General features: G+C 50.4%; 1 protein-coding gene across 1 annotated transcript in view; it reads right to left on the bottom strand.

Annotated features, from left to right (window-relative positions):
• The window catches only part of mmp15b (matrix metallopeptidase 15b), a 140,068-nt gene that overhangs the window by 94,891 nt on the left and 26,970 nt on the right, over positions 1–18,207 (bottom strand). The gene's annotated exons all lie outside the window — the stretch shown is intronic.

Raw genomic sequence — 18,207 nt, 5'->3', positions numbered from 1 at the left:
CCTCCCGCGCACCTAGCGCATTTGTCCTCTATCCCGAAAAATTTGCTCATCCGAGCCACCGTCATATGGGCCCGGTGAACGACCTAAAATTGAATCAGCCCGAGCCTAGCACATGTCGCGGTCGAATTTACCCTACTCAGGGCCTCTGCCCACAGCCCGTCCTCCATTTCCCCGCCTAGCTCCTCCTCCCATTTAAGTTTCAGTTCCTCTGTCTGGGACCCTTCCTCCCTCATGAGCACCTTATAAATACCCGAGACTCTACCCTCCCCTTCTTCCCCCCTAGAGACTATTCTGTCTAGGATCCCCATTGGCGGGAGGCGTGGGAAAGATGGGACCTGTCTACGAACAAAGTCCCGCAACTGTAGGTACCTAAAATAATTTCCCCTTACCAACCAAAATTTCTCCTCCAAGCTCCTCAAACTCGCAAAGCTCCCTTCCAGGAACATATCACCCACCCTTCCCACCCCCGCCCGCCGCCATACTCGGAACCCCCCATCTATACTCCCGGGGGCAAACCGATGGTTGTCGCAGATTGGCGCCCAAACCGACGCCCCCGTTTCCCCTACATGCCTCCTCCACTGGCCCCATATCCGCAGGGTCGCCACCACTACCGGGCTGGTGGTGTACTTGGCCGGCGGCAGCGGTAGAGGAGCCGTGACCAGGGCTGCCAAGCTGGAGCCACTCTGGACATTCTTAAGGAAAGGAAAGTCACTCTCTCTGGAAAGTCCAGAGTGAAACGCCCGCATTTTGACGCTGGCCTGGGGACATAGCCCCATTATTGGAGAATCTCGCCCAGAGTGTTTTGCGATAAAGTACGGGCTGTGATCAAAGATTGTGTAGAATTGAACCAAAACGGGGAGGTTTTTAGCGGCCACATTTTGGGAAGCATTAAATGCAGTGGTCAGAGGGGAGATGATCTTGTTCAAGGCACACGCAGGTAGAGAAAGGATGGAAGAATATGAACGGTTAATGAATGAGATAGTTGAGGTAGATAGGGACTACTCGAGCTTGCCCACCAAGGAGGGATTGGCGAGGCAGTAAAAATTGCAGGGGCAATTTGATAGGTTGACGAGGGGGAGAGCAGTACTACAGCTACGTAGGGCAACTGGGGTACAGTAAGTATACAGGGAGAGGGGAGTCGCATGTTAGCACATCAGCTACGAAGGCAGGATGCGTCTAGGGAAATATTGAAGTTATGGACTGGGGCAGGGGAGATGGTATCAGAGCTAGGGAAGATAAACTAGGCGTTTAGAGATTATTAAAAGCAGTAGTACTGGGCAGACCTGAGGGGTGAAGAGGGATACATGGGACAGTTGTTAGACAAATTGGAATTTCCACAGTTGGAGGAAGAGAAGAGATAGGTGCTAGAGGAGCCCTTGGGGCGGGCTGAGGGAGGTACTGGACAGTATAAGGGGCATGAAGTTGGGGAAGGCCTCGGAGCCCGATGGTTACCTGGCAGAATTCTATAAAGAGTTCCCACGGACCTGGCGCCACATCTCTTAGGGCATTTAATGAGGCATTGAAGAATGGGTAGCTGCCGGAGGCGATGACGCAGGCAACAATCACATTAATACCAAAGAAGGGGAAAGCTAATTGGAATGTCAGTTGCATAGGCCCATATCGCTGTTAAATATGGTGGTGGTGGGAAGGATGGAACATTGTGTCCTGGGGTGGTTGTGGAGGACCAGACAGGTTTCATAAAAGGCAGGCAGCTTTCCAGTAATATAAGAAGGCTGTTAAATGTGGTCATGACCCCGCCGAGAGCTCAGGTGTTGGAGGTAGTGGAGTCCATGGATGCAGAGAAGGCATTTGACCGGGTGGACTGACGGTAGCTGTTTGAGGTCCTGGGAAGATTCAGGTTTGGGCCCGAAGTTTGTGGCATAGGTGTGCCTATTATACGTGGCACAGAATGCGAGTATGCTGACCAATGACATGGGCTCACAAAACTTTTAACTGCACAGGGAAACAAGACAGGGCCCGCTCTTGCCGCTGTTGTTTGCACTAGCAATAGAGTCACTGGCAATGGCTCTTCGGGGATCGACAAAGTGTCAAGGGATTACGAGGGATAAAGGGAGAACCGGGTGTCACTATACGCGGACAACTTACTATTGTATGTTTGTATGTTTCGAACCTACTGGAGAGCATGGAGAAGATCATGGGCCTGTTGGGGAAGTTTGGGACGTTCTCGGGATATAAGCTAAATTTCGGGAAAAGCGAAGTGTTCCCGGTGAACAAGTTGGGTCGGAGAGTCAACCGAGGGGGGTTGCCATTCAAGGTGGCCAGGGACAGGTTTAGATACCTGGGGATTCAGGTGGCGGGGGAATGGGCGATGCTACATAAATGGAATCTAACAAAGCCGGTGGAAAAGGTGGGGGAGGAGCTGAAGAGGTGGGACACATTAGGCGGAATTCTCTGCAAGGCCCGACGCCGTCGTGAAACCTGGAGAGGTTCACGACGGCGTCGGAAGCCTCTCCCGGCCCCCTATTCTCCCCTACCTGGGGGGATGGGCGGGCCGTACCGGGAAATTTGGCGGCCGGGCCTTGTCCCTGGCTTCAAGGCCCGGCTCGCCAAGAATGACACCGCGGCGGAGCCTAATGACATCAACCGCACATGCGCGGGTGGACAGCTCAAACCCGCGTATGCGCGGTTGCCGTCTTTCCCCTCAGCCTCCCCGCAAAACGTGGCGGCTTGATCTTGCGGGGCGGCAGAGGGGAAAGAGTGCGTCCCCTTGAGACGCCGGCCCGATGATCGGTGGGCACCGATCACGGGCCAGTCCCCTCCCGTGCACGGTCGTGGTACTCGATCCCCGATCCGCCCCCCAGGCCCCACACTTACCTGGCGCGCCATGTTCACGACGGCAGCAACCAGGTGTGGTTGCCGCCGTCGTGAACAGGTCAGGAACGGCAGGCCACAGGGCCCATCCGGGTCAGAGAATCGCGGGCCGCCGTGAAAAACGGCGGCCCGCGTTTCTCCGAGCGGCATGTCGGAAAACCGGACACGCCATTTTGGGAGGGTGGGAGAATAGCAGGAGGTGCGGGAGCGGATCTCCGCTATTCTCCCACCCATCGTGGTTGCGGTGAATCGCGGCCATTGTACCTGACTCTGGCAGGGTGGGTCCAAGTGGTGAAGAAGAACATCCTTCCGAGGTTCCTGTTCCTATTCCAGACACTTCAGGGCGGGATTCTTCGGAAAACGGCGGGGCGGGCAACTCCCACGCAAAGGAGTGGCGTGAATACTCCGGCGTCGGGCCGCACCAAGTGTGCAGAACCACCACCACCTCAGGGGCTAGGCCGGCGCCGGAGTGGTTGCGCCACACTGCCGCGTGGAAGGGGCTTGGCGCCATGCCAACCGGCGCCGAAGGGCCTCCACCGGCGGAGCGAGTTGATGCATGTGCAGGAGAGCCCAGGTGTGCTGGTGCCATCCCTGCACAGGGGGGGGGGGTTCATCTCTGCGCTGGCCATCGCGGAGTGTTACACCAGCCGGCGCGGAGGAATAGAGTGCCCCACAGCACAGGCCCCGGGGCCTGCGGAGTGGTGGGCTTCCAATCGCGGGCCAGGCCACCATGGGGGTAACCCCCAGGGCAGATCGCCCCCCTCCCCGCCCGAGGACCCAGAGGCCGCCGCAGAGCCAGGCCCCGCTGGTAAATACCTGTCGTATATATGCCGGCGGGACCGGCCAAAATCGGACAGCCACTCGGCCCATTGTGGCCCGGAGAATCGCCGGGGGAGCCGCTGCCAACGGCTCCTGACTGGTGCACCGCAATTCCCTCCCCTGCCAAATCCCGGCGTCGGAGAATTCAGCAGTTGGCGGGGGCGGGAGGTCAGAGTATCCCGCCCCAGATCTTTGTAACAAAGATCTTCCTTTGAAAACTGGAAAGGATTACCTCAGACTGTGCGTGGGCAGGGAAGGTACCAGGGTTAAGAGGACACTGTTACAGAGATACAAGCAGAAAGGAGGGTTGGCGTTGCCGAACCTGCTACACCAATACTGGGCGGAGAACGTGGAGAAGGTGAGGTGGTGTGGGAAGGAGAGGGGACAGAATGGGTTAGGATGGAGGAAGAATTCTGTCTGCGGTCCAATGGTAACGGCGGCATTGTCAATGGCGCCAAGGGAATACGCAGAGAGCCCTGTGGTGCAGTCACACTAAAGGTCTGGGACCTGCTGAAGAGGCATTTCAGGATAGCAGGGATGTGGGGCTGGCGCTGCCGAGGTACACCCTGTGGAGCGACTACTATTCCTGATGAGGAAGGGGAGGGCAGGATCGGAGACATATATGGGTGGCTGGGAGAGCAGGGAGGTGAGCAGGTGGTGAAGATGAAGTGGGAAGGGAAGTTGGGAACAGAGATAAAATGGAGAGTGTGGAGTGAGGTGGTACAAAAGGTAAATGTGACCTCCTCGTGGCCAAGGATGAGCTTGATACAATTCAAGATCGTACACAGAGTACATATGCCTTGGTAAGAATGAGTGGGTTCTTTCAGGGGGTGGCAGACGAGTGTGAGAAGTGTGGGTGAGGACCAGCGAATCACGCAATATGTTCTGAGGCTGCGAAAAGTTGGAGAGATTCTGGGTGGAAGTGCTGGCAAGGATAGTGGGGGAAGGACGTTGAGCGGGACCCATTGCTGGCGATATTTGATATTTGGGGTATTGGAGAAGCAGGAGCTGATGGAGGCAAGGAAGGCCGAGGTTGTGGCCTTCGTCTCTCTGATCGCCAATTGAAGAATTATTTTGGGAGTGGCGGTCAGCAATACCGCCAGGGGTTTTGGCCTGGCTAAGGGACTTATATGACTTCTTCGGCTGGAAAAGGTCAAGTACAAATTAAAGGGTTCAGTGGAGGGCTTTGAGGCAAGTGGGGGATCTTCGTGGCCATGTTTGAGGAGCTATTCATCGCGGTGAGTTGGGGGTGTGTGTGAAAAGGACAAATTTGTACAAACTGTATAGTTGTGTGTGGAGAGTTTGCTTCCCGAATTGTTTGTGTTTTGTAACCTTTTATGTAAGTTTGGAATTATGGCTGGTTGGTGGGACAGACAGGCAGGAGTGGGGCTGTCCCCTATTATGGGTACATGATTGGGTGGGTTGCATGCACCTGTGGTCGCCTGAATCATGTACCACCTCCCCAGCCCAGGGGCACTACCCCCCCCCCCCCCCCGCCACCCCACCCCCAACTACATAGGCTCCCCCCCCCCAGTGCCTCCCGGCTTATTGCCCGGGAGCAAGATGGCTTGTCACCCTCCTCCGATTCCCACAACAGCCATTCCACCAGCTTAACGTTTCAATACGGTATACTAATCAGCACCCTTGTGACCACTTGCTGGAGAGGCGATTTTACCATGAGAGTCTGTTAGAGAGGGGGTCATTACCATTAATTTTATGGAGATTGGTTTCAATTGGTGATTATTGGTTCATCACCACGCCACAGCATGATTCTGTTCTCGGCAACGGGGACGGGCTGGTAGATCGTAAACAGATCGGCAACCGTCTCATTTTCCCGGTTTTGGCCTCTCCCGTGTTGCACTCTCGATCAAGCGTAACCCCCCGTTAAATCGCCTGTTAACTCTGTTTCTCTCCTCCACAGATGATGCCAGACCTGCTGAGTTTTTCCAGCATTTTCTGCTTTTATTTCAGCACCCAAAGTATTTTGATTTTATTTTCCATCTTTCTGGAGCAGACACAGGAATACTTTGGCCCTTCTATATTTGGCCTGGTTCTCAATTGTACACACCTGACATCTCTCATATGCATACTTTTTCTGCTTCATCTTAATTTCTACTTCTTTCGTCATCTGGATTTCTGGATTTATTTGCCCTACGCTTCCCTTTTGTGGGAATGAATCTTTTTTTAAATTTAAAGAACTTAATTCATTTTTTTTCCATTAAGGGGCAATTAAACATGGCCAATCCACCTACCCTGCACATCTTTGGGTTGTGGGGGTGAGATCCACACAGACATGGGGAGAATGTGCAAACTCCACATGTACAATGACCTGGGCCGGGATCAAATCCAGGACCTTGGCACTGTGAGGCAGCAGTGCTAACCACTGCACCACCATGCTGGCCCTTGTGGCAATGAATCTTGACTGCTTTAACTAACTATTCTTTAAAAGTAGCCCATTGCTCAGTTGTTATATTTTGTCTGCCAATTTTTGATTCCAATTTATGTGTGCCAGATCCATTCTTACCACAATGAAGTTAGCTTTCCACCAGTAATTATTCTTACTCTGGATAGCTTCTTGTCCTCTTTTCTAGCCAACATAAACCTTATGATACAATGATTACTGTCCGTTAAATGTTCCCCTACTGACACTTGATCCACTTGGCCCACATCATTCCCAAGAACCAGGTCCAGCAATGCCTCTTGTCTTGTTGGAATGAAACATATTGCTGTTGAAAATGCCCCTGAACATACTCTAGGAACTCTTGCCCCACTCTTCCCTTTAGACTACTACTATCCCAGTCTATTTTCAGATAATTAAAGTCTTCCATTATAACAACTCTATAATTTTGCACTTCTCTGTAATTAGCTTGCAAATTTGTTTCTCTACATCTTTCCCACTAGTTGATGGCTACAGTCTGCACTGAGCAATGTAATTACACCTTCTTTGTCCTTAGCTCCAGCCAAATAAATTCTGTCGTTGACCCCTCGAAGACGTCTTCTCTCTCTAGCACTGCAGTGTTCTCCTTAAATAAGACTGCCAGCCCTCCTCCTTTCCTTGCTTTCTTTTATTTTCTGAACGCCTGGGGCTGGATTCTCTGGTTGCCGACGCCGAAAGTGCATTCGGCGGCAGGCCAGAGAATCCAAATTCCAGACAGAATCGGGGGCGGCGCTGCTTCTGTGATGCTCCGCCCCCCCCCTCCAAAGCGCCGTACTTGCCATTGCCTGAGGCCCACCCCCGATGCTCCGCCCCCCGATCGGCTGAGTTCCTGACGGCATGGGTCTCTCATGGTCTCACCCGCCGGGTACTCAGCATAGCAGTTGCGGACTCAGTCCAGCGCCGAGGAGGGCTGATCCGCAGGTAAGGGGACATTATTCTGGGCTGGGGCACTGAGGTGGGACGGTCCGGGCGGTGAGCCAGCCGAAAGGGTGGTCTATTTCGTGGAGGATGGCACGGCCGCTGCAGGCCGCCACCATGTGCATGCGTGGCCACAGGACCCGTCAATTCTTCAGGCCCTATCAGCAGCTAGAGCCGGATGCTCTACGCTGCTGTCTGCTAGACCCAAGCAAACGGGGAATCGGTGGCTGTTTCATGACGATATTTCCGGCGTGAACGCCACCGTTCACACGCAGCCTGGGGACTTGGTCTCCAGAACAGAGAATCCAGCCCCTTGTATCTAGGGATATTTAATACTCAGTCCTGACCTTCTTGGAGCCAGGTCACTGTTGGGACTCTTTCTGTACCCACTCTGTCTCCCTGAGCAGCCACGACACTGGTTTTCACATTTATAAAAGCACAAGTGAAACTGCACCATCGGGAACTCGGCCCCATCGGAGACGGAGAATTGCGGAGGCCCGGGTCGTGCCCCCTAATGATATGCAAATGGTGTCCGCAGCCGACACTCCGAGTGCCCACTGAGTGGAACCATGAGTGAACCACGCCAGTGGGAACTCGGCCAGTTGCCGGCGGAGAATCACCACGGGGGCCTCTTTCAATGGCCCCCAACCAGCGCTGCTTCTACTGCGTGTGCGCAATTGGCGGCGATTCTCCGGGGGCATTGGACCCGATCGCGGGTCTGACGGCTTCATTTGCCGCATTCGCACCGAGCCGATTGTGGCATGGAGGCTTGGAGAATCCCAGCCAAGAAGTCACACCTCAAATATTTAGGAAAATATAAGGAATAAAGATAATTATTTCTACTTTACAGAACAACAAGAACATAACGAATGAGCCTAAATGTATACGCTATTATTAGTGTAGTCATTCTAGGACATTATTGTACAAGTGACTTGTACAATCACTCACATAATTCCATAGTTTAATGGGATTTTCCATTTTCTGAAAGCTCCTCGCTGCAACTGTTAAATCATAGGACCAAATTTAGGGCAGCACGGTGGCCTAGTGGTTAGCACAACGCCTCACGGCGCTGAGGTCCCAGTTTCGATCCCGGCTCTGGGTCACTGTCCGTGTGGAGTTTGCATATTCTCCCCGTGTCTGCGTGGGTTTCGCCCCCACAACCCAAAATGTGCAGAGTAGGTGGTTTGGCCACGTTAAATTGCCCCTTAATTGGAAAAAATAATTGGGTAATCTAAATTTAAAAAAAAAATCATAGGACAAATTTTTACTGTCAACCAACAATGAGACTAATGACATTGGTCGTGATTCATGTGCATATGGTACAGCAATTTCAGGCAAGGGATATTGATGAACCATCAATCGAACGCGTACAAAAGTTAGGCTTTAATAAGCTAGAAGTTAGCCCTGCGGTCGACTACAGTAAATGGACGACCGCCGGGCATTCTGGGTATTTATACCTCGCTCTGGAGGCAGGGTTAACTCAGCCTCTCGACCAATCGGGGAGCCGTCACATGACTGGTCTCAACCAATCGGTCAAGAGGCACATGACTGACCAGGGCCAATGGTAAGCCAGTGTTCTGCACTAATGGTAGACAGCTATGCAATCATACCACCACAGATATATGAACGGTTAACTGCGGATACAACAACAACAACATGTACTTATCTAGCATGTTTAGTGTAATAAAAGTTCCAAGCGCATAAGTTTTCTAAAGCAGGATTTTACACTAAGCCACATCAATCAATATTAATAAGATCATAAGAAATAAGAGCAGGAGTAGGTTATTCAGCTCATTGAGCCTGTTCCGCCATTCAATAAGATCATAGTTGATAATATGGTTATAGCTTTAACTCCACTTTCTTGCCTGCCCCCATAATCTTGTGTAACTCAGATGTTAGGGCAGTTGGCCAAAAGCTTGGTCAACAGGTAAGTTTTAAGGAGCATCTTAAAGGAAGACAGAGTCAGAAAGGTTTAGGGAAAGAACTTAGCAGATGAAGGCATTGCCCCTCTTTCATGCCGCAATAAAACTTGTGTATTTCCGAAGGTTCAGGGGCTAGAGAAAATTACAGGGATAGGGAAGTAGCGAGGCCATGAAACTACTTGGATACAAGGATAAGAATTTAAAATGGAGGAGCTGCTTTATTGGGAACCATGTAGATCAGCAAGCATAGGAGAGAAATATGATGGACTTAAAAAGTAAGAAAATACAAGCAGAGTTTGGATGACCTCTAGTTAGGAAGGTAGAAAGTTGGAGGCCGGCTAGGAGTATCTGGAATGGTCAAGATTAGAGGTAACAAAGGGTGCGCGAGAATTTCATCAGCAATAGGGGGTCTTAGTAATGGTGTGGATATGTCGTTGGAAGCTCATGTCAGGGTAAAACATGACAACAAAAGTTGCGAGCACTCTGTTTAACCTCAGATAGTTGCCAGTGAGTGGAAAGTCAGTAGCAATGGCATGGAGTTGTAGTTAGGACCAAGAGTTTGCAGTTAGGACGTCCCTAGTGGGAGGCTAGGGAGGAACTACAGACCGGTTAGTCTTACTTCTGTAGTGGGTATCTTGTTAGAAGGTATTCTGAGGGACAAGATCTACAGGTGTTTAGATAGGCAAGGGCTAATTAAGGATAGTCAGCATGGCTTTGTAAGGGGAAGGTCATGTCTCACGAATTGATTGAGGTTTTGAAGGGGTAACCAAGAAGGTAGATGAGGGCAGTGCAGTCAACATTGTCTGCATGGACTTTAGCAACACCTTTCACAAGGTACCGCATGAAAGGTTGTTGCAAAAGGTAAATCTCACGGAATCAGGGTGAGGTACCAACTGGATACAAAATTGTCTTGGCAACTGAAGCCAAAGGATGTTTGTGGAGAGTTGTTTTTAAAACTGGAGGCCTGTGACCAGGGGTGTGCCTCAGGATCGGTGTTGGGTCCACTGTTATTTGTTATATATATTAATGATTTGGATGAAAATGTAGGAGGCATGGTTATTAAGTTTGCAGATGACACTTGGTGGCATAGTGGATAGTGAAGAAAGTTATATAAGATTGCAACAGGATCTTGACCAATTGGGCCTGTGGGCTAATGAATGGCAGATGGAGTTGAATTTAGATAAATGTGCGCTGATACATTTTGGTCGATCAAATCAGGCAGGGCCTACTCAGTTAATGGTAGGGAGTTGGGGAGAGTTACAGGACAAAGAGATCTAGGTTACAGGTTCATAGCTCCTTGAAGATGGAAGTCGCAGGTGGACATGGTGGTGAAGAAGGCATCAGTATGCTAGATTTATTGGTCAGAATATTGAATACAGGAGTTGGGACGTCTTGTTGAAGTTGCACAGACATTGGTAAGACCACACATCGAATACTGTGTTCAGTTCTGGTCACCCTATTATAGGAAGGATATTGTTAAACTAGAAGAGTGCCATGATGTGGAGATGCCGGCGTGGACTGGGTGAGCACAGTAAGAAGTCTTACAACACCAGGTTAAAGTCCAACATGTTTGTTTCAAAGACTAGCTTTCACTGAGGAAGGAGCAGTGCTCCGAAAGCCATGGTTTGAAACAAAACATGTGGACTCTTTAACCTGGTGTTGTAACACTTGTACTGAAAGAGTGCAGAAGAGATTTACGAGGATGCTACCAGGATTGATGGGTCTGAGTTACAAGGAGAGGCTGGGACTTTTTTCCCTGGAGTGTAGGAAGCTTAGGGGTGATCTTATAGAGGTCTATAAATAATGAGGAGCATAGATAGAGAGTCAACATCTTTTCCCAAAGATAGAGGAGTCTAGAATTAGAGGGCACAGGTTTAAGGTGAGAGGGGAGATACCTCTCACAAAAGAGACCGGAGGGGAAATTCTTTCACACAGAGGGTGGTGAGCATCTGGAACAAGCTGCCAGAGGCAGTGGTAGAGGCGGGTACAATGTTTTTGTTTTAAAAAGTTAGACAGTTGCATGGGCAGGGTGGGTTTAGAGGGATATGGGCCAAATGCGGGCAACTGGGTCTAGCTTAGTGAGAGAAACTGGGCAGTATGGACAAGCTGGGTCGAAGGGCCTGTTTCCATGCTGTAAACATCTAACTCTATGACATCAGCAGATGGTGTTGGTGTCAACTCACCTGTGCTGCCAGCTTAGTGAAGCTAGTGTTTTTCAAAAGAATTGGAATTATGCCGGTAATTAGAGTGGGAGTGCAGCTTTGTGATTCTTGTGGAAAGTATTTGCAGAAGAAGAGATTGAACCATCAGAGATGAGCACTCATTGAGGCAGATCGAGGCAGAGCAGATTTTTAGGGAATTCGGAGACTAGATTTTTAAAAATGAAGAGCTGGGAGTCCCTCAAGAGGCAGAGTTTTTACAAGATTTTGTAACTCACTGATATCTGGATGGGATGCTATGAAATCTGTGGGATCTGTCTTTGTTGCCGCTACCATTAATGTGCAGTGTGCTGTTTGTCGATAGTTTGTCTATTAATTCATATTTACCATAAGTTAATTCTGAATGTTAAAGTATCAGGGGTGGGATTCTCCGCCAGCGGAATTCTCCGTTTTGCCGGCGGGGGGTTTCCCAATGGCGTGGGGCTGCCCCACAATGGGAAACCCCATTTACCGGCTGGCTTAACGGAGAATCCTGCCGGTGGGTTGAGGCAAAAAAGTGCAGTGGGGGGTGGAGAATCTAGCTCAAGATGGATATTTTGAGAGATCTTCCGACAGTTTACGCCAATAGGATCTTCTGGTCCCACCAACGATATACACCTGCTGGGGTTTACCAGCAGTGTGGGGTGTATCCAATGGGAAATCCCATTGACCAGAATACCCAGCCAATGGAGGGCTGCCTCCCTCTGCTGCCAAACATGCCATGGGGAGGCCAGAGAATCTTGCCCACAGTTTTACTTTGCTGACTTTGTATAGTAAAGTTTACTTTATTTGTTTAGGACCGTGGTATCGTGTGGCTTTACTATCTTAGTAAGTACCTGGGACTCAAACCTCATCTACTTGAAACATAGCTCTAACCAGATCATAACCACTTCTGGCATTCGCCCAACATTAGATGGGAGGGACACCATGTGGGAAACCTAAAGCAAACCGTATCAGAGTTGCTTGTGGGCTTCCAGTCGAGAGAATCCTCATTCAAAGACACTTAGTACCTGCTGAGGGACCCAGCAATGGGAAAAGGGGGCTCTCTGAGGCCCATCCCATATCTGTACCATTGACCCTCCTTCCCATCGCGTCCATGACCGCCACTCCATAATATCTCACCCGGCAAGACAAATCAGTGGCTTGGATCTCTCAGTAATCCTGGGACATGGATGGGTGCATTACTGGCAACAGTCACCACATTCCCAGTGGTGTTGCCGAGCAATGAAGAACTGTCGGCTCTGACTGGCTGTCAGCTCTCAACTGTGACTTCCTTCCCCTAGGACCTTGATCCCGCTACTGTCCAGTTAAGTGCCTGATTGACACTCAACTAGGCAAGCCATCCTACAAAAGAGGCAATGCAGAACTCTCACTGGCTCTTCAACTGGCAGGCAAAAGCCTCTTCACCCACATCAAATACCACCCCAAATCTATTAGATTCAATGCCTTCAATTGAACTATTACGGATAAAGGGTATGGTTTACTTAGTACAAAAGTCAAGTGGACACTCCTATCTACTTTTCATTAATTTGATGCAAGTTCCTTTTCAGAAACTTTTACTAGATGGCAGCAATTTTTGGCCAAAATCCAAGTTCAGACACATATCCCCAGCATTTGCTTTGAAAATAATTACATCCCGCTGTGTGCAGGCAGCTTTGACATACAGCCTATTCCACCGATCAACCTTTAACCCTAATAGTTCATAAAAGAAACTGAAGGAAAACGAGTAATGGAAACAGAAGACTGTCACCTTCATTAAAATATTCACTAGAATTGAATGGATTCTCAACATGGAAAATAGATTTAATCTCAGCTGGGTTGACTTACTGACAAAATATTCTCCCAAGAGGTGAAATTACCATTACACCATCCCAACTTGGAAATATATCATGTTCCTTCATCATAGGCCAACACCACACAGACTCCAGCAGTTCAAAGGAAAGGTCCTCTACCACATTCTCAAGGGTAACTAGGATGGGCAATAAATGCTGACCTTCTTAGAGATGTGCCCTTCCCTAGAATTCTTTTAAAAATTGCACAGCATAATGAGCAGCCTTTGTCTTTACATCATGGGCAGGGTTCTTTGGCGTCCTAGCTGTGTTTCTCGGCAGTGGAGACGACATGCTTTTCTCTGGTGACAGGATTCTCTGCTCCCACCACTGTCAATAGGATTTCCCGTTGAAATCATCCAACTTCGCCGGGAAACCCGTGCCTGCTGCCTGCGGGACCAGAGAATCCTGCCACTATCGAATGGGCAGAGAATTCCGGCCCGTGTTGACTAAAAGCAATGAAATTTAATCACAAAATTAGCAAATCCTAGCAATTAATAATCAACTCAGGGGACTTCTGGTGTTGGCATTTAGGTGGAGGTCGCATGTAAGGTGGCTCCTGCTTGAGGCTCTGATTTTTGGACTTTAATGCCTAGTTTCAGGGGCAGTTTTTGAATGAGCTAGTGTGGGAAGGTGTAAGGAAGGTGGGAGATGTCGAAGACCTAGGAGAAGGGCACTGGAAAGAAGGGTGTGAGCAAAGATCCGCCGTCGAGTGAGCGGGTGAGTCTGGCAGGAGGAAAGATGGCGGAGGCTGGATCGCTGGATGGGGCCGGTCCCCTCACAGTGGAAACTGACTGAGGTGAGAGGCAGTTCGCCAAGCACATGGAGGTGCTGTGGAGGGAGATGATCTGCGATGAAGAAGTGGACAGAGGAGACAATTGCCCTGGTGAAGGGGCAGTGTTGAAGACATCGGCCGAGGTATGGGAGCAAAGAGTAAAGTTGAAAGGGATGGAGGAGACTCTGTCGCACATAGTGACCAGTTCACCACAATGGGTGAGCCTGCGGAGGGGTAGAGGCTAACAAAGGGCTCAGAGCCAAGGTGCAGGACCTGGAGAATAGGTCCAAGAGGCAAAACCTACGGATCATGTGCCTGCCTGAGGGTGAGGGTGTGGAGGGCCTGAGGCTGACCGAGTACTTTGCGAAGATGCTGGCAAGAACTGTTGGGGGAGGGGGAAAACTCTTCCGATATGAGCTGGACAGGGCACATCGGCCGCTCAGGCAAAAGCCTAAAGCAAATGAGCCAGCTGTTATAATTTACCTCCATAAGTTTCATGTTAAGGAAAATCCTGAACTGGGCGAAGCAAAGACGAGAGGTGAAGTGGGAAGGCATTGGTATTCAAATATATTGACGGTGGAACTAGCGAGAAGGCGCAGCCTTCGGACGGATGAAGGCAGCACTGTACAGCAACAGCGTGAGGTTTGGCATGGTCTACCAGGCGGAGTTGAAGGTGACGCACAATTCGAAGGATTTCTACTTTGAGGTGGTGGAGGCGACAGAGGCGTTCATGAAGGCCGAAGGACTGGAACTGAAATAGAGATGGGATTGGGATTGGGACTTGGATGCAAGAGATGGGGGACTGTGCTTTGTCTTTATCTGTCTTTTTTGTTGCTTCTTGTTTTGTATTTGATGGGGGGATCGTCTAGGTTTTTGGGTTGGTACAACGGGGAAGGGGAGCTTATCTTTGTTTATAGTTGGTTACAAGTATATTGGGATTTGCGGTTATGGCAGTTTTCTGCGGTAATGCATTGGTTTTGGTTGCTTTTTCTGGGACTGGGTTATGTGGAGGGGATTGGGAGGAGGGGGGCCTGGGCATAGGCCTCTGTCCTAGCAAGCGAAGGTGGCCAGTGAACAGGAGTGTGGTGGGGAGAGGGGTACAGTCGTTGGTTGGAACTTGGTTGAACAGGTTTTAATGAACCTGCGAGGTGTGAAAGTGGGGAGTGGGATCAATACTGGCATGAACGGCCTTTGGCGCCACGCCAGCCGGGGCCGAAAGGACTTCGCCGGCCAGCGTAAGTCCGCGCATGCGCCAGAGCGTCAGCGGCTGCTGCTCCATGTTAAAGGGGGATGTAGAAAGTCCAACATTAGAGTTTTTTGCAAGAGGAAGTGAATGGGGGATTATGGGAGGGAAGGGGGGAAGGGCCAGTACAAACTGGACGGTCTGCACCTGGGCAGGACTGGAACCGATGTCCTGGAAGGGGGGGGGGGGGGGGGGGGGGGGGGGGGGGGGGGGGGGGGGGGGGGGGGGGGGGGGGGGGTGGTTTTCTAGAGCTGGTGGGGAGGGTTTAAAATAATGTCCCAGGTGGATGGGATGCAATTTAGGAAGTCGGAGGGAAGTAAATGGGACAAAAACAAAAAGCGTGAGGGGAAAGTGTAAGGCAGAGAACCCATAGTCAAAAATCAAAAAGGGCCACAATACAGGTACAGTGACTGAGAGAGTGTGAAAAAGGCAGGTGGCCAATGCAGGATTGAGTGTGTTGTACCTAAATACGTGCAGTGTACGGAACAAGGTAAATGCTTGTTTCACAGATTAAATTGGCCGTACGATGGGCATCACAGAGACGTGGCTGCATGGGAATCAGGGCTGGGATCTAATATCCAGGATACATGTCCTATCGAAAACAGCAGATGGGCAAAGGGGGCAGGGTTCATTGTTAGTAAGGAATGAAGTTAATCGATAGCAAGAGGTGATGTAGATCAGAAGGCATAGATCTCTTGTGGGTAGAGTTGAGGAATCGCAAAGGTAAAAGACATGGGCCGGGATTCTCCCCCCCGGTGGGGCGGGGGTTCCTGGCGTGTTGGAGTGGCGTGACCACTCCGGCCCGGGCCGCCCCAAGGTGCGGAATTCTCTGCACCTTTAGTGGCCAAGCCCTCACATTGAGGGGCTAGGCCCGCGCCGGAGTGGTTCCCACTCCGCCGGCTGGCATGAACGGCCTTTGGCGCCACGCCAGCCGGGGCCGAAAGGACTTCGCCGACCGGCGTAAGTCCACGCATGCGCCGGAGCGTCAGTGGCTGCTGACGTCATACCGGCGCATGCGCAGGGGAGGGTCTCTTCCGCCCCCACCATGGTGAAGACCATGGCGAAGGCGGAAGAAAAAGAGTGCCCCCACGGCACAGGCCCGCCCCGCCGATCAGTGGGCCCCGATCGCGGCCAGGCCACCATGGGGCACCCCCCGTCAGATCGCCTCGCGACCCCCCCAGGACCCCGCCCATGGTTTAATCCACGCCGGCGGAGAGGCGAGTCCGGCGGGACTTCAGCCCATCGCGAGCCGGGAATCGCGACGGGGGGCCCGCCGACCGGCGCGGGGGGCCAGCCGAACGGCGCGGCGTGATTCCTGCTCCCACCGAATCTCAGGGGCAAAGAATTCGGGACACGGCGGGTCGGGATTGATGCCGGCCCCGGCGATTCTCCGACTCGGCGGGGGGTCGGAGAATCCCGCCCCTGATGTGAGTTATGTACAGGAGTACATAGCAGTAGTCAGGATGTGGGGCAAAAATAAATCAGAGATAGAAAAGGCATGTAAAAAGGCAATATTACAATAATCATGGGGGACTTCAATATGCAGGTGGACTGGGGAAAAAAATCAGGTTGGCAATGGATCCCCAGAAATTGAATTTTTGGAATGTCTAAGAGATGGTTTTTTGGCAGCTTGTGACAGAGCCTACTAGGGAATAGGCAATTCTGGATTGGTGTGTAGAGGCAGACTTGATCAGGGAACTGAAGGTGAAGGAACCCTTAGGGAAGCGACCACAATATGATAGAATTTACCCTGCAGTTTGAGAGAGAGAAGCTGCGATCAGATGTAACAGTATTACAATTAATAAGGGTAACTACAAAGACTTGAGGAGGAGCTGGCCAGAGTTGATTGGAGAAGGAGCCTAGCAAGAAGACAGTGGAACAGCAATGGCAGGAGTTTTTGAGGGTTATTAGGGAGGCACAACAGAACCATCCAAAGGAAAGGAAACATGCTAAGGGAGGACAAGGCATCCATGGCTGACGAGGATGTCAAGGACAGCATAAAGCCTAAGGAAAAAGCATACAAAGTGGCGAGGATTAGTGGGAAAACAGTATTGAGAAGCCTTTAAAAGCGAGCAGAGGACAACTAAAAAAGCAATGAAGGGGGAAAGATGAGGTACGAGTGCAAGCTAGCTAGTAATATAAAGGAAGCTAGGAAGAGATTTTTTTTCAATATTAAAAGGTAAGAGAGAGGCAAAAACAGACATTGGATCACTAGACAATGTGGCTGGAGAATTAATAATAGGAACAAAGAATGGCAGACGAACGGAATAGTTACTTTGCATCAGTCTTCATGGTGGAAGACACCAGTGGGATGCCAGAGCTCCAGGAGAATCAGGGGGCAGAGGTGAGTGCAGTGACCATTACTAAGGAGAAGGTTCTGGGGAAACTGAAAGGTCTGAAGGTGGATAAGTCACCTGGATCGGATGGACTACACCCCAGGGTCCTAAAAGAGATAGCTGAGGAAATTGTGGAGGCATTAGTGATGATCTTTCTGGAATCATTGGAGGCAGGAAGGGTCTAGAGGACTGGAAGGTAGCTAATTTAACACCACTGTTTAAGAAGGGAGGGAGGCAGAAGCTGGGAAATTATAGGCCAGTTAGCCTGACTTCGGTCATTGGTGAGATTTTAGAGTCTGTTATTAAAGATGAGATCGCAAAGCACTTAGAAGTGCATGGTAAAATAGGACTGAGTCAGCACGGCTTTGTCAAAGGGAGGTTGTGTCTGACAAATCTGTTAGAGTTCTTTGAGGAGCAAGTTAGACAAAGAGAATCAGTGGCCGTGATTTATTTAGATTTCCAGAAGGCCTTTGACAAGGTGCCGCATAGGAGACTGTTAAATATGTTAAGAGCCCATGGTGTTAAGGGTAAAATCCTGGCATGGATAGAGTATTGGCTGCTGGCAGAAGGCAAAGAGTGGGGATAAAGGGATCTTTTTCAGGATGGCAGCCGGTGACCATTGGTGTGCCTCAGGGGTCTGTGCCTGGGACCACAACTTTTTACAATATAAATTGATGATCTGGAAAAAGGAACTGAAGACACTGTTGCTAAGTTTGCAGATGATACAAAGATCTGTAGGGGGCCAGGTGCTATTGAGGAAGCAGGAGGTCTGTAGATGGACTTGGACAAGCTAGACGAGTGGGCAATGAAGTGGCAAATGAAATACAATGTGGAAAAGTGTGAGGGAATGCACTTTGGAAGGAGGAATCTAGCATAGACTATTTTCTAAATGGGGAAA

This window comes from Scyliorhinus canicula, chromosome 9 (assembly GCF_902713615.1).
Source record: "Scyliorhinus canicula chromosome 9, sScyCan1.1, whole genome shotgun sequence".
NCBI classification, from domain to species: domain Eukaryota; kingdom Metazoa; phylum Chordata; class Chondrichthyes; order Carcharhiniformes; family Scyliorhinidae; genus Scyliorhinus; species Scyliorhinus canicula.
Note: the sequence above shows the minus strand (reverse complement) of the source record. Positions and strands in the feature narration are given on the sequence as shown.